The sequence below is a fragment of the Coregonus lavaretus genome (genome assembly GCF_964263955.1).
Source record: "Coregonus lavaretus genome assembly, chromosome: 6".
NCBI lineage: Eukaryota > Metazoa > Chordata > Actinopteri > Salmoniformes > Salmonidae > Coregonus > Coregonus lavaretus.
Genome location: NC_139993.1, coordinates 4556447 through 4572361, shown reverse-complemented (window position 1 = coordinate 4572361; position 15915 = coordinate 4556447). Strand labels below are relative to the sequence as shown.

The 15915-nt window shown below is 44.8% G+C and overlaps 1 pseudogene across 1 annotated transcript in view; it reads right to left on the bottom strand.

Moving 5' to 3' along the window:
- Positions 1–15387, bottom strand: part of LOC311130346 (trafficking kinesin-binding protein 1-like) — a 52772-nt pseudogene extending 37385 nt beyond the window's left edge. The window contains exons 1-5 of the transcript in view: positions 15376–15387; positions 13557–13654; positions 12610–12718; positions 12420–12522; positions 12091–12221 (exon numbers count right to left, since the gene is read on the bottom strand). The product of the transcript in view is annotated as a trafficking kinesin-binding protein 1-like (transcript). The remainder of the gene's footprint in view (positions 1–12090; positions 12222–12419; positions 12523–12609; positions 12719–13556; positions 13655–15375) is intronic.
- Between the last annotated feature and the right edge of the window lie 528 nt (positions 15388–15915).

The window sequence follows — 15915 nt, the reverse complement described above, 5'->3', positions numbered from 1 at the left end:
GGACCGGCCTGCGCATATCGCTGACGCCTGTGTCAAATGAAGAATAGCGCCAGAAATCCTGGACACCTCTTCAATCTCCTCGCTGGTCAACTCAGACCTACCCGTTGTTAGACGGGATAGGGAGGCCGCGAGGAGGGCAATGTTGTTAGCCGCTGACACAGCCTGGGCTCCCAGCGTAGAATACTTCTCAGCCAGCTGTGCTGTGAGTCTGTCTTTTTGTGCTGGCAAGGTGGCTTTCTTGGAGGCCGCCCAGGGACTCGAACCCGGCACTAGATACGCCGCCATGGCGCTCTCGAGCCTAGGGATTCCCTTAGCAGCCCACTCACGTCCAGCCACTCTCGTGAATGGGGTGTACACCTTGGCCGGCGAACGCGCCGCCAGGGGTGTATCCCACGAGCCCTCGACATATTTCCCGAGGGAAGGCATAGCAGGAGCCATCGGCTAAGCTGCCTTCCTCGGTCTAGAGTAGGGGCCGCCCTCCATCATGTCGACCTCCACAGGGGGGGGAGCAGGGGGCAGCGCTATCTCTAGTCGGTTGGCGGCTCTCTCAATGAGTTCGGGGAAGTCCGAACGCAGAGAGGCCGCTGCGAAGGACAGGGCTGCTGACGTAACAGAGCCCGTGTCGTCATCGCACAAGGAGCCTTCAGATCTCACACTCCCCATAGGGAAGGGGGTCTTGAAGGTTGGCGCCAGAGGGTCGGATTGTTCCATTGGAACATCCATCTCTTCGTCTCTCTCCTTGTCATCCCCTGAGCCAGCACTGTCCGACGACGCCTCTGAAGCAGAGGCGAGAAGAGACAGTACATCCTCTAGGGGGATATCCTCCCTAAAAAACGCCCAACGCTGCTTCCTCTCCTTCATAGGAAGGAGGGCGCAGGAGGCGCAATTAGGGGGATTGCCGGTCCCTTCCTTGGCATGCTGCGGCCCCAAACACACGAAACAAAGGTCGTGGGGGTCCGCAGATGCCATGGAGGAGCATCGGCACTGAGCCCTGAAAAGGGCTTTTGGGGGTGGAAAATCTCCTGGCGTGCTCATTTTAGAAGACGATTTCTTCCTGAGTCTTCTTACTTCTTGGCTTCTTCAGTCTAGTCGTCCAGTCGCTGAAGATAATGGGAGGCTGATTGAGGGGAAGCGTCCCCTCTTATAGGGACACCTGTGCTCCCATTGGCTGCAGGTGTGTGCATAATTTTGCTTCAGGCTGTTGCTGCCTTAGGGCAGAGGGTAAACCACTAGGAGCAGAGCTCCCCTATGGGGCGGAGCTCCACGATATAGAACGGTTCGACAGGTTTTGACCCACTTCGCGCCTACCCTTCGGGGTCGCGATGTGCTGGTCTGGTCAGACAACCAGACCACAGTAGCCCACATAAATCGCCAGGGAGGGGTCAGGTCACCTGCCCTCCACCGGGCGGCAGAGGAATTGTGGCTGTGGGCTCACAAGCACCTTTGCTCGTTGAGAGCAGCACACATTCCGGGCTACTTGAACGTAGGAGCAGACCTCATGTCAAGAGGGGGTCCTCGAGACGACGAGTGGTGTCTGCATCCGGACATTGTTCTCCGAATTTGGGAACAGTTCGGGAGAGCCGAGGTGGATCTGTTCGCGTCACGCGTGAACGCGCAATGTCCCCTATGGTTCTCTCTGAGGGAACAGGACGAGCCACCACTGGGAAGAGAGGCATTCGCGCACTACCCGTGGCCGAAAGTTCTCCTGTACGCATTCCCTCCGCTGTCTTGCATTCTCCCACTGCTAGCCAGGGTGAGGTCAGAGGGGCTGTCAGTGATACTGATAGCGCCCGATCGCCCTGGGGCTCCGTGGTTTGCGGAGATGAGTCAGATGTTGGTTGCGCCACCTTGGCCAATTCCACATCGACGGGACGCGTTGACCCAGGCGGGAGGCTCGATAGGGCAGTGGCCCATAATCGGCCAACCACTGAAGGCTTGGTTCCTGAATGGGACAGGTTGAGGCGCCGTGGGTTATCTGATGCAGTGATCAGAACCATACAAGGTGCACGAGCCGGTTCCACTTCTAGGATGTATACCAGCAGATGGAACGTTTTTTCACGATGGTGTGACACACAAGGTGTGGACCCCATGAACTGTCAGGTTGAGAGTGTGCTCTCTTTTCTGCAGTTTATGTTTGATAAGCAGAAATCGCCCTCCACCATTAGGGTGTTTGCAGCGGCAATTTCAGCTGGTCATGAGGGGTTTGGCGGAACGAACGTGTTCAGCCACCCTTTAGTGAAACGTTTCTTATTGGGAACGCGGCGGCTTAGGCCAATGCCTAGAGACACGCTGCCCCAGTGGGATTTGGCCTTGGTTCTCGAAGCGCTATGTAAGTCGCCGTTCGAGCCATTGAATCAAAAACCCCTCAAGATGCTGTCTATCAAGACGGCACTGTTGCTCGCCTTGACTACCGCTAAGCGTGTCAGTGATTTGTGTGTGCTGTCGACGAGACCCGACTGCCTTGCCATTAATGGCGATCTGAGCAGAGCGGTGTTACGTCCTAACCCGGCGTTTGTGCCGAAGGTTATTAGCAGTGCATATAGATCACAGACCGTGGGGTTGTGGGCTTTTTCTCCCCCTCCTCATGGGGAGAGGAGTGAGGAAAAGCTTCATTGTCTGTGCCCAGTGCGCGCTTTGGCGTGTTACGTTGAGCGCACGGCAGCGATTAGGTCATCGGCTCAGCTGTTTGTGTGTCACGGTGCGGCTGCATTAGGTAGACCACTTTCAAAACAGCGATTGTCTCATTGGCTTTGGGAAGGTATTGAGACAGCTTATGAGGCAGCGGGGCGACAACTGCCTCAGGGTATCAGAGCTCACTCCACTCGTGGAGTAGCAGCTTCTACTGCCCTCTTCAGAGGAACAGGGGTAGAGGATATTTGTAGAGCAGCGTCATGGTCGACACCGTCTCCATTTATCCGTTTCTATCTATTAGATATGTCTTCTAACTCTTTGGCTCGATCTGTACTCAGCGTGGCTGAAGGGAGATCTTGAGCAAGAAAGAGAGGGAAGAAGCAGGACTGTGGACATGGGTGTCCATCAGGTCCGCTTTGGTTAGGAAGACATATTCTGTTTCTATCTATTAGATATGCCTTCTAACTCTTTGGCTCGATCTGTACTCAGCGTGGCTGAAAGGAGATCTTGAGCAAGAAAGAGAGGAAAAAAGCAGGACTGTGGACATGGGTGTTCATCAGGTCCGCTTTGGTTAGGAAGACATATTCTGGACAGATATGTTTTCTAACTCTTTGGCTCGGTCTGTACTCAGCAAAGCTGAAAGGAGATTTTGAGCCAGGAAGAGAGGATAAAGCAGGACTATGGGCAGGTTCCCATCAGGTCCGCTTTGGTTAGGAAAACATGTTTTTTGATAGATAGGCTTTCTATCTCTCTGGCTCGATTGTACTCAGCATAGCTGAAGGGGAATCTTGAGCTAGAAGAGAGAAAAGCAGGACGATGGACACAGGTTTCTATCAGGTCCGCTTTGGATGGAAAGCATATCTTGTGGCATGTCTCTTGACTGACAGGGTCAGTATAGTAGAGACATGTATTGAATTGACAGAATGTGAGGTCATCTATCTGATTGTTCAGTTTAGTATGACTTATATATTTTGTTCCTGCCTACTAATCTCTGGGATTCCATTGAGTGAGTGAGGTGGTCTACTGTGCACATAATGTAGAGTGACACTTGGTGTCATTCCATTACTGGTCGGTAGTGTTTTCACAGGATATTGAGGCACATCTATCTGCTAGTACAGATTAGTGTAGCTTCTATTCTGGTGATCTGCCCACTAGTCATTGGCATTGCCATTGAACTAGGTGGGACGGGTCTTTAACCGATGACGCGGTATATTGTGACGCCCGGAGTGGTTTTTAGTTGCAGTACTGCGGGAATTGGTTGCGGCCATTGCTAGGCTTGACCTTTTCATTTTTTAATGGGAAGTGTTAGGCTCGGCAGGGAGTACATTTTGGAGCGCTACGCTCCGCCTTAAACCACTAGGAGCAGAGCTCCCCTATGGGGCGGAGCTCCACGATATAGAACGATTAGTTACCGGAGTGTAACTCCAGTTCTATGAGTGGAGCGGAGCCCCATAGGACTTAAGGCCCTGCCGACCCTCTCTAGTCTCGCTGAAGATAATGTCTCGGGAGGCTGATTGAGGGGAAGTGTCCCCTCTTATAGGGACACCTGTGCTCCCATTGGCTGCAGGTGTGTGCATAATTTTGCTTCAGGCTGTTGCTGCCTTAGGGCAGAGGGTAAACCACTAGGAGCAGAGCTCCCCTATGGGGCTCCGCTCCACTCATAGAACTGGAGTTACACTCCGGTAACTAATCGTTCTCCCTTACCCAATCTGACGGACCTAAAGAGTTCCGTCGGAGGAAGAAGGGAAAACGATCAGATTTTCACGACTAACTCTCCCATTTCATCTTTGTCCTGTTTGGGATGATATATAGGATTAATGCCAAATTATATACTTCTTTACAATTCCTTATTATAAATCAATCCCCTAATTCAACATGCCTCCAAGATTTATAGTGTGGATGATCAGGTCACACTATAAAGCCAGGATAGATTGCAGAGGTCATTGAAATCATTCAATTAATTGTTCCATCAAATAGTATACTACTCATTAACAACCGTCAAAACATTTCATAAATGTTGTATCCCAAGTGTACAGTATGTCTTTAGTACAGCTCTTTTCAAAATAAATCACACGTATTTACTTATCCGTCAGTAAATAAAAACCCAAATTACATGTGTTTGCCCCTTTAAGATATTTCACTTCCATCCGTGAAAAAACGCAAAATACAAATAAAAATCCCATACAGCTAACATTTCATACCAAGTGGTTTGTTTGTGGTTATTTGAACACCATATAGTAAAACAAACAAACAAAAAAATGGCCAGGCCTTATTTATAGTCTCAGAAAATATTTCTAAGAAAAGAGAATCACTCCCCCCTTTTTCCTGGAAGAAAAAGTACACATTTAGTTCGTTTCCATTTTGATACCTCTTAATCAGTCCACACAATCTAAATTCGAAATTCTCACTCTCTTGCCACATCTCCTGATCCCTCCTTTCAGACAACCCTCAAGAACATCACTTGTGACTGCTCCCTTCTCCGGTGAATTCCACAATCTAGTGCACATAAAACGAAATAAAATCCCATATGATTTAAACCCCTAGGCTCTTCCTTAGCCGCACTGCTACCACTCAATCACACCCAATATGCTTTGTGACGTCGGAAACTCAAATATGCTCTCTCTTGCCTCGTTGGTTGTACTCTCCCACATGCCCTGTGGCCCTCCTCCTATCAAATTGTTTACTAATGTGATGATGGTTTCCCCCATTAGCGTCATCGTCATTCGACCCCCATAACACTTTACTACAATCCATAACACTCAAATTTAACCCCTCTAGCGATTGTTTAAATGCAGCATGATACACCATTTGTAACCCTCATTCGCGCTGTCACCCATACATACTGTCAATTTACATTTCACCTTTCAGAATCCATTATCTTTGACCCTCGGAAGGATTCTTTAACCCCACTGAATGTAATACTTTTCCCTCTCACAAATACAGTCAATTCCTCAGTGTAAGAAATCAGTGATATTTGATCCCACGTATCTATTAAAATGTTGTTTGAGACATGGTCTCCTACATCTCCCTCCTCATTCATACTGTAGGGGATTTCCATCAATCCGTGAAGAAAGACTCCCAATCAAGACACATCAGACATTTTAATGTTTCATTAAGTGGAATATACACCTATAACATAACAAACCCATAACCACTTTCCAGTATTCTAATCATTTTAACTTGCTGCCTTGATTTTAGTAAAAATATAAATTGTTGTGTAATCAATCCAGAACCTACAAAAAGTTAGTCCTGTCCCCTAGTCCAAAATAAATGCTTCTCTAGCTACCCTGTTATGGTCCTTCCCATGAGTTCTAAGACTGCTGCTATTCATCTTAGCTGGTGCCATTTCTTTGCCAATTTTCCTGTTGTGGTTGTCTAGGCAGCCATGGGTTGGTAGGACAATCCCTTCTCATATGTCCTAATTGATTGCACCCCCAGCAGACACCTGGTCTCCTTGGTCCACCACTCTGGTGTGTTTGATGCTGTGGTTGGTACCATTGATTATTGGGTCCATTTTCATTATTCTTGTTTTGCCACTGCCCAGGGGATTGGTGTGTATACACATTAACTACTGGTAAGGCAGTAGATCTTTGGCATTGCTGCTGAAGCGGTATCTGTTGACCTTCTTGGAGAACAGGTGTAGTTTGTGTTTTCTTTTTGTCCTTTCTTGTCAGCTCTTCCAGCTGCAACTGTCCCAGTTTTCTCAGAATCTCTCTCCACTGCTTCGCCAATTTCCGTTCATCCCTCCTGTATTTCTCCATTGCGTGGATAATATGGTTGCACAATTCCTTGCGTGATTCTGACGTTAGTCCCTCTGTCTCACTCTGTCCTTGATCAGAGTCAGCATACTGTCTAAATTCTTCACCTTCCTCATCATTTGTATTTCCCCCATCTCTTTGCCCATCATACTCTTGTTCATCTATCCCATAATTTTCCAGCTTCGTTAACATCCCCCTCAGTCTTTCATAACAGTCTATATCTAAATGTGATTGTTTTCCTCTTCCTGGTGTGGAAACCTGCTGCTTCCTTTTTTCTCCTTCTTTCCCTGTTATTCGACTGTGACCTGAGAATACCGCCCCCCTTCTGTGTATGGTGGTGGTGTAGTTGAACAAGCCTTTTTTGGTTCACTCCCTCTCTCCATTTTCTGTTTCTCTCTCTTCTAATATTCTTCTTATTTTTTGTTCCCTTATCTTATCCCAAACCTATAAAATAGCACTGGAGACTTTTCCTGTCCCTAGCTATTTTCCCAGTACCCTATTTGTACTCGGTCGCTAGACCACACCCTACTTTCCCCGATCAATATCCTCGTTACTCTATTTTTCAAAAACCCTCCCGTTGTACTAACGTACCCTATTTTCCCCGTATCTGAACTTTTGTATCTGTTTTCCCGTGGGTATCTTTCTAATCTCCGTCTCTGCATTTTTTCCCAAACCTTGGCTTTCAACTCTCCCCTTTCCTTAAATGAGATTTTATCCCTTGCCTTTCCTTTACTATCCTTCTATCATTACTGGATCAATGACACTTGTAATAACTGTTTCGCATTAAATTGTGCCTTTTTCTGATAATGTTATAATTGTATCCTTTTGCATTACTTTAGTTTAAAATATAAGTTTGTTATTCAACAAATCTACAACCCACTATAAATTGGTGCTATTCCCTCAGCATAATAGCTAAAGCTACTTGCATCCCCTGGTTCACGTAACGAAAACAAATTATCGTTTTAGAATTCAACACCTATTTGCATACACCACTGGTGTTAAGCAACCTATCGAATAAAGTAATAACAATTATAATTTGTCAAATAACGTTTTCCAGTCAAGTATTTAGACTTACAGCTCAATTCGTACTAGCAGGACTGTCTCTCTTTTACCCGTGAACCAGAGCCATAAATTATTTTCCTTTGTTACCACAGGTCCAGTGCAATTGCCAGCCCGCTATTCAATTTCTGTAACTGTCCATTCTGATTACGCTCTAATTAAAAAAAAAACACTGGCTATAATTTACAAGCATACATTTAATTCACATCCATATTCAATTTTATTCTCAGTAGCTTTCAAATTATCAACTCATTCGGGCGGCGGGTATCCTAGTGGTCAAGAGCGCCGTACCAGCAACGGAAAGGTCACTGGTTCTAATCCCCGAGCCGACCAGGCAAAAATCTGTCGATGTGCCCCCGAGCAAGGCACCCAACCCAAACCACTCCTGTATGTCGCTCTGGATAAGAGCGTCTGACGGTTGAATACGGGAGATGTTCAATTTTAAATCAGCAAGCTGCTAAATCGTTCCGTCTTATAACACAAAATGAACACTGACTGTTCTATCAATCTAAGCAACCCATAAACGTAATTGGAAAATCTAATGCAGAATCTATGCTTTATCTGAATGACAAGTAAATCCCCCGTTATTCCAATTCTAAATGGTCCGTATTTTTAGCATCTGGTACATACCACATTTATCACAAAATAGCTTTGAAGGACACAGATCTCACACGCTCAACGTAAATACATTTGCAGCAAACGAGTCAAACCCACATTAATTGATTTGAAAACAGATATAACGACTTAACCAAATTAATTATATTTCCCCCCTAATATACTAAAATTCCTTGACTATATCACCTCTGCTTCTGAAATGATAGATAACAATTATAATGCTTAAAACCTTTTCTCCCACACGCTCTATGCACTGTCTCTCACACCCCACGTACGTCTACGTGTTTGGGCGCTCAAGCAAGCACTTATATATATTATTCCACTTTTATCCACTCTCCATTAATCAATTACCCACACATAACATACATCATATGTCAATATTATTCATCATCCACCGCATTCGTATTTGTAATGATTCTTTATCGCCACACGCTCTATAACATTATCATACACCCCTCTTTATCTCTTCATCATACCACATTCACACAACGTTGATCTCAAACACGCTTCATCACTATTTGCATAACCTACCGGAATATTCCTTTACTATGGTCAATTTTACCATAATCCTATATCCCTTCTAACTTTCCCAACTTTAATTAACCCCTAAAAGCTTGACCGAAATTCAAATGTGTCGACGTCATATGATCACCCCCATACACGTGACCTGTTCCTTCAACAGGATTTCTCTCTCTCTCCTTTACGTTAGTAAATGAATATCCACTTACTATTAATTATTCTCTCCCTAATGCAAGATTGGGCTTTCCCTTTCTCCACCAGCCTTAGAAGCTTCAAACAACCTAAAATATAGTCCCTTTCCTTACACTTTCTCCACAAGGACAAGGCTATTATTTTCAGGATTTCTTTTTGTTGTCCGATCACCCACACAGATAAGCCGCCACTCGTGGTTAAATGAGTCAGACAGAATGACAAGCAGAACGAACAATAGTGTCAGACGATTGAACGAAGCTGACCAAATGACAACTTCATCACAATTGAATGAACCACAGCCGCTCAAACAAATTATTCACCCCGCACAAGATGAGCAGACCTACTCTATCTTATTATTTCTCTATACTTTGAAGCCCTGGTGGCGTTCACAACCATTCACCTACTAGGGATGAAAAGCGCGACATCCAATTTATGCGGTCACCTTCTCAGGATGACTTTATTTTTACCCGATTCGCTGTCTAATTTGTGCATCACCTCACCCAGGCTGATGCGTCACCTACCTCTGAGCAGCCTCTAACAATGATAAACACGTTAGAGCGGTGGCCGTAGGCCCTTTCAGTAATGTATGTCCAACCTACCTCTGAGCAGCCTCTAACAATGATAAACACGTTAGAGCGGTAGCCGTAGGCCCTTTCAGTAATGTATGTCCAACCTACCTCTGAGCAGCCTCTAACAATGATAAACACATTAGAGCGGTAGCCGCAGTGGACGTTTCAGTACTGTATGTCCAATCTACCTCCGAGCAGCCTCTAACAATGATCAACACGTTAGAGCGGTGTCCGCAGCGGATGTTTGGCTAGCCACCTACCTCGGAGCTGTCCTCTGGGGTGCTAATTTTAGCTCCCCAAAGCGGTATCCGTAGGATTTAACTCATCAACAATCAATTGCATGCATGCTTATTCCTCATTCCAACAAAAAATCTGCTTCTTCTGCTAAATTTGGTCCTTATTCTGGAGAGAACCCTTCCATACCCCACTCTCAGATTCAGCCTGATCGAAACACACAGTTTAAGTACGAACATAGCTTACCTTCTAAACAGCAGCCACTGAGTCTGTGTGAGTCACTCAAACTTTCTACAATGGAAAAGCACTCAAGGATCTCTATAACCAATCATGTCGGGGTCACCAATTATGTTGTGGAAAATAACCACCATACTTTATTACAAATAAGGTCTTACAGAGTTTTTGTTGCATCAGGAAATGACTTTATTAAAGTTTTCAACAAAGCCGATACCCGTCTGCAGAGGGGCACACATTCTTAAGGTCTCCCTCCATCTTATATAGTCCTCTTCAGTTTTCCCACTCTTTTATTGCTCCACCCACTTCTTTGTCCCTGAGGACGGCTGAACTATTACTCCAACCAATCACACGCTCCCCTGTCTTGCACACACACTCATGTTTAGCTTAAACATGACAGGCCCTAAATCACACAAACCTCACCCCCTCAAGCTGTAATCAATCAAGAAGATACCAAGGAGACAAAGGTCTAGCCCAAACTCTAATCGACCCTGGTGCTGCTCCCTTCACTGTATTTGAAGAGAGAGACAAAAACAAACGGCCCAATTCAGTTAGCCACAAGGAATGTTAACTATATGTTCATGATTAACTCAATTTCATCTGATAATCCATAAAAAATACACATCATAATTTAAATGGATATTTATTTGGATTTCAAGTAATGGACATACACAAAATAGTCCAAATTGGTGAAGTGAAATGAAAAAAATTACGTGTAAAGAAAAATTCTAAAAACAAAATAACGGAAAAGTGGTGCGTGCATATGTATTCACCCCCTTTGCTATGAAGCCCCTAAATAAGATCTGGTGCAACCAATTACCTTCAGAAGTCACATAATTAGTTAAATAATGTCTACCTGTGTGCAATCTAAGTGTCACATGATCTGTCACATGATCTCACTATGTATACACCTGTTCTGAAAGGCACCAGAGTCTGCAACACCACTAAGCAAGAGGCACCATGAAGACCAAGGAGCTCTCCAAACAGGTCAGGGACAAAGTTGTGGAGAAGTACAGATCAGGTTTGGGTTATAAAAAAAGATCTGAAACTTTTAACATCCCACAGAGCACCACTAAATCCATAATTTAAAAATGGAAAGAATATGGCACCACAACAAACCTGCCAAGAGAGGGCCGCCAACCAAAACTCACGGACCAGGCAAGGAGGGCATTAATCAGAGAGGCAACAAAGAGACCAAAGATAACCCTGAAGGAGCTGCAAAGCTCCACAGTGGAGATTGGAGTATCTGTCCATAGGACCACTTTAAGCCGTACACTCCACAGAGCTGGGCTTTACGGAAAAGTGGCCAGAAAAAAGCCATTGCTTCAAGAAAACAATAAGCAAACACGTTTGGTGTTCGCCAAAAGGCATGTGGGAGACTCCCCAAACATATGGAAAAAGGTACTCTCGTCAGATGAGACTAAAATTAAGCTTTTTGGCCATCAAGGAAAATGCTATGTCTAGCGCAAACCCAACACCTCTCATCACCCTGAGAACACCATCCCCACAGTGAAGCATGGTGGTGGCAGCATCATGCTGTGGGGATGTTTTTCATCGGCAGGGACTGGGAAACTGGTCAGAATTGAAGGAATGATGGATGGCGCTAAAGGGAAATTCTTGAGAGAAACCTGTTTCAGTCTTCCAGAGATTTGAGACTGGGACGGAGGTTCACCTTCCAGCAGGACAATGACCCTAAGCATACTGCTAAAGCAACACTTGAGTGGTTTAAGGGGAAACATTTAAATGTCTTGGAATGACCTAGTCAAAGCCCAGAACTCAATCCAATTGAGAATCTGTGGTATGACTTAAAGATTGCTGTACACCAGTGGAACCCATCCAACTTGAAGGAGCTGGAGCAGTTTTGCCTTGAAGAATGGGCAAAAATCCCAGTGGCTAGATGTGCCAAGCTTATACATACCCCAAGAGACTTGCATCTTCAAAGTGGTAGGCATGTTGTGTAAATCAAGATACAAACCCCAAAAAAATCAAATTTAATTCCAGGTTGTGAGGAAACAAAATAGGAAAAATGCCAAGGTAGGGTGAATACTTTCGCAAGCCACTGTAGATACCAACTTCAGTGCACATGTAAATATAGTATGTACTCCATTATAGAAGTGTTCGGTGTGGGTGAGTCTTGAGTCTTTTGTCCTTGTGGAACCTCAAGGCATGAGAGGAGTGCCATGTGTGTGTGTCTGTGCACTGCATGCTTGTGTGTGTGTGGGTATGTATTTAGGTGTGTGTGTGTATGTGTGTGCGTTGTTGTGTCTGTGATCACTCACCCCTTTGCAGCGTGCCTGCAGGTCGACTATCAGTCTGAGCAGGGAGCTGATCTCCTCCTGCTGCCTGAGAGTGTCCTCCACCTTACGGGCCAACTCATCAGACAGGTCCACCACCTGCTTATTCACAGAGGCTGGGGGTGGAGGTAGAAAAAAAATTGAGGAAGAGAAAGAGAGAACATGATAGAGAGAAGATGAGTAGGGAGAGGGTTAGTATGAATACATAGTACAAACACATTCTGTTTTCACTGTATTCACCCACTCACCAATTCACTCTCCCCTCAGGAACACAGTAACACCGTATACATTATCAAAAATGTTTTATATTACACTATAGTACATTATAGTATACTTAATGAGCTCCTCCACACACACCATCATCAGCTCCTGCTCTTGTTCCTCATTGTTAACAGTCTCTGACGTCAGTTCATTGGCCTGTGGAGTAACAACATCAATGGCATTAGCAAGTTTCCCATCCACTTCAATGACTTCAGGTATTTAGAAGTAGCCAGTGTTACACACCTCAGAGCGTAGTTTGAGGTTCTCCTCCTCCAGACCTTTGAGTTTCTGCTGTATGAAGTCATAATCGACAAAGTTACTGAGGGAGTAAGATGACTTGTTCCTCTTCATTCTGAAAACAAGGAGAGAGGGAGAAGGCAGTTAGAATTTAAGTCTTACGTTTACCTGCCAAAGTTGTCTTGATATGCCTGAGAGGATGTATGTGTACTCTGCAGTGTGTGTGTGTTACGTATACAGGTATCCTGTATGTGTTTTTGTGTTTTTCCTCTCCTTCTGCCCTAATCACAAGTGTCCTTTGTGTTCCTGATTGGAGGTCGTTGGTGTGTCCCACCTGTCAGTCATCAGTTAATCTGCTGATTGCTGAGGTGGACCAATCAGTGGACATTTCTCCTGATTGCACCACCTGTTTCTGTTTTCTTACCCAATCATATCACACATCCCCTTGTTTTAAAAGCTAGTTAGTTGTGTTTTCTGACAGAGACTAATTTTGTTTGTGAGTATGTATACGGTGGTGTCTTGTTTTTGTGTACTCACTCGTTAACTGTTTGTGCCTGGGAAAAGGGGGATTTAGCAAGTCGCCCTTGGGCATACACTACCCGTAGGAAAACCTTGTCTAAACACACTAGTTAGACCTGAGCGGACCACCCACTGTATTTTTGTACGGTTAGCCGTAAGCTTAGTAGTTCTTGAGGCAGGCAAGATCAGTTTAGGGGTTTTTGACTTTATTGTTTCATTCCTTGGGTCCAGCTCAGGCCCTTTTCCCCAAACCATTTACTGTGTGTTTTATAATAAACATTTTGTGTTTGACGGTAGCATTTGGTTGTTGGCGTATTTTGTTCTCACTGTTCCTTGGCAATAGCCTAATTTGCATGAGTTATGTTACAGGCCTCTTTTCCATCCACCCTAGACTTTTAAAGCTTGTAACAGTGTGTGTGTTTGTGTATACTCACAGTGAGTGTGAGTCGGAGGCGTTCTCAATCTCCTCTGTGCTGGCGTACAAGCGGAGCAGGTCGTCTCTCATGGAAAGCTCATGACGCAGCTGGGCTATCTGATGAATGGGAAACAGGAACCAGGGTCAGAGTACTGAACTAGGATCTATCATGTACAGTGGTCCCCATTCGTGGTCCGGGCAAGAGTTACCGGGTGTTGAGGCTTTTGACCCTGCCTAGCATTAATGCAATGATTCAACTGATACAAGGTCTAAATCAAAGTTGAACCAGGTGTGTTAGCTTCTTAGCCTGATCCTTAATACAGGGATAAGACCCATCTCTCTATCTCTCTCAGATATAAATACAGTGCAGAAAGTATTCAGACCCCTTGACTTTTTCCACATTTTGTTACGTTACAGCCTTATTCTAAAATAGAATAAATAAATAAAAATTCCTCATCAAACTACACACAATAACCCATAATAACAAAGTGAAAACAAGTTTGTAGAAAGTTTTGCAAAAAAAAACACAAAAAAACTGAAATACCTTATTTACAGAAGTATTCAGACCTATTCAGCTATGAGACTCGAAATTGAGCTCAGGTGCATCCTCTTTCCATTGATCATCCTTGAGATGTTTCTACAACTTGATTGGAGTCCACCTGTGGTAAATTCAATTGATTGGACATTATTTGGAAAGGCACACATCTGTCTATATAAGGTCCCACAGTTGACAGTGCATGTCAGAGCAAAAACCAAGCCATGACGTCAAAGGAATTGTCAGTAGAGCTCCGAGACAGGATTGTGTTGAGGCACAGATCTGGGGAAGGGTACCAAAAAATGTATGCAGCATTGAAGGTCCCCAAGAACACAGTGGCCTCCATCATTCTTAAATGGAAGAAGTTTGGAACCACCAAGACTCTTCCTAGAGCTGGCTGCCCGGCCAAACTGAGCAATCTGAGGAGAAGGGCCTTGGTCAGGGAGGAGACCAAGAACCCGATGGTCACTCTGACAGACCTCCAGAGTTCCTCTGTGGAGATGGGAGAACTTTCCAGAAGGACAACCATCTCTGCAGCACTCCACCAATCAGGCCTTTATGGTACAGTGACCAGAAGGAAGCCACTCCTCAGTTAAAGGCACATGACAGCCCACCTAAAGGACTCTCAGACCATGAGAAACAATATTCTCTGGTCTGATGAAACCAAGATTGAACTCTTTGGCTTGAATGCCAATCGTCATGTCTGGAGGAAACCAGGCACCGCTCATCACCTGGCCAATACCGTCCCTACGGTGAAGCATGGTGGTGGCATTATCACGCTGTGGGGATGTTTTTCAGCGGCAGGGACTGGGAGACTAGTCAGGATCGAGGGAAAGATGAATGGAGCAAAGTACAGAGAGATCCTTGATGAAAACCTGCTACAGAGTGCTCAGTACCTCAGACTGGGGTGAAGGTTCACCTTCCAACAGGACAACGACCCTAAGCACACGGCCAAGACAACGCAGGAGTGACTTCAGAACAAGTCTCTGAATGTCCTTGAGTGGCCAAGCCAGAGCCTGGACTTGAACCCGATCGAACATCTCTGGAGAGACCTGTAAATTGCCGTGAATCGACGCTCCCCATCCAACCTGACAGAGCTTGAGAGGATCATATTTTGTATTTTATTTTTTAAATAAAAATACACCTTTTAAGAATACTGTAATGTCTGTATGGTGAGCACACAAAAGCCAAGTCCCCATATATCAGTGGAGGCTGGTGACGGGGGCACAGCTCATAGTAATGGCTGGAATGGAATGGATTGAATTAAAGGTTATCAAACCTATGGAAACCATTTGCTTGATACCGTTCCATTCATTCTGTTTCAGCCGTTACTATGAGCCGTCCTCTGATTTAAAGTGCCACTCACCACCACTGCTATCTATGAGTCAGTGAAAGTAATTGGCAGATCTCAAGTAGTTTCAAGTAACAATGGCTTTCTACTACTTACTTAAACTGCATACTATTTAGAATGCACTGCTTAGTAAAAACGAATGCAGTACGCAACTAATATCAACATACTATACTCATCCATGCTGCGAAGGCGTCATCTAATGACCAATTGCGTAGAATCCCAACATTCTGATTATCAGCTGTTGTCAGAAATTATGTAGGTCTCAAAAAACGATTCTCTTCCTCAGTAGTGTGCAGCAAATTCTACTAGATGAAAAGTCAAAATGAGTATGACATCCTGTGATTTAAAGCATACTACATTTCTGAAATTCCACATACTATATTTTCGCATACTCAAAATTCCTACAATTTAGAAAGCTAGAATGGGTATTCGGACACAGCCCATGACACATTTTTCCTGTTAAGGGAAGATGGTCAAGGAGATGGAACAGAG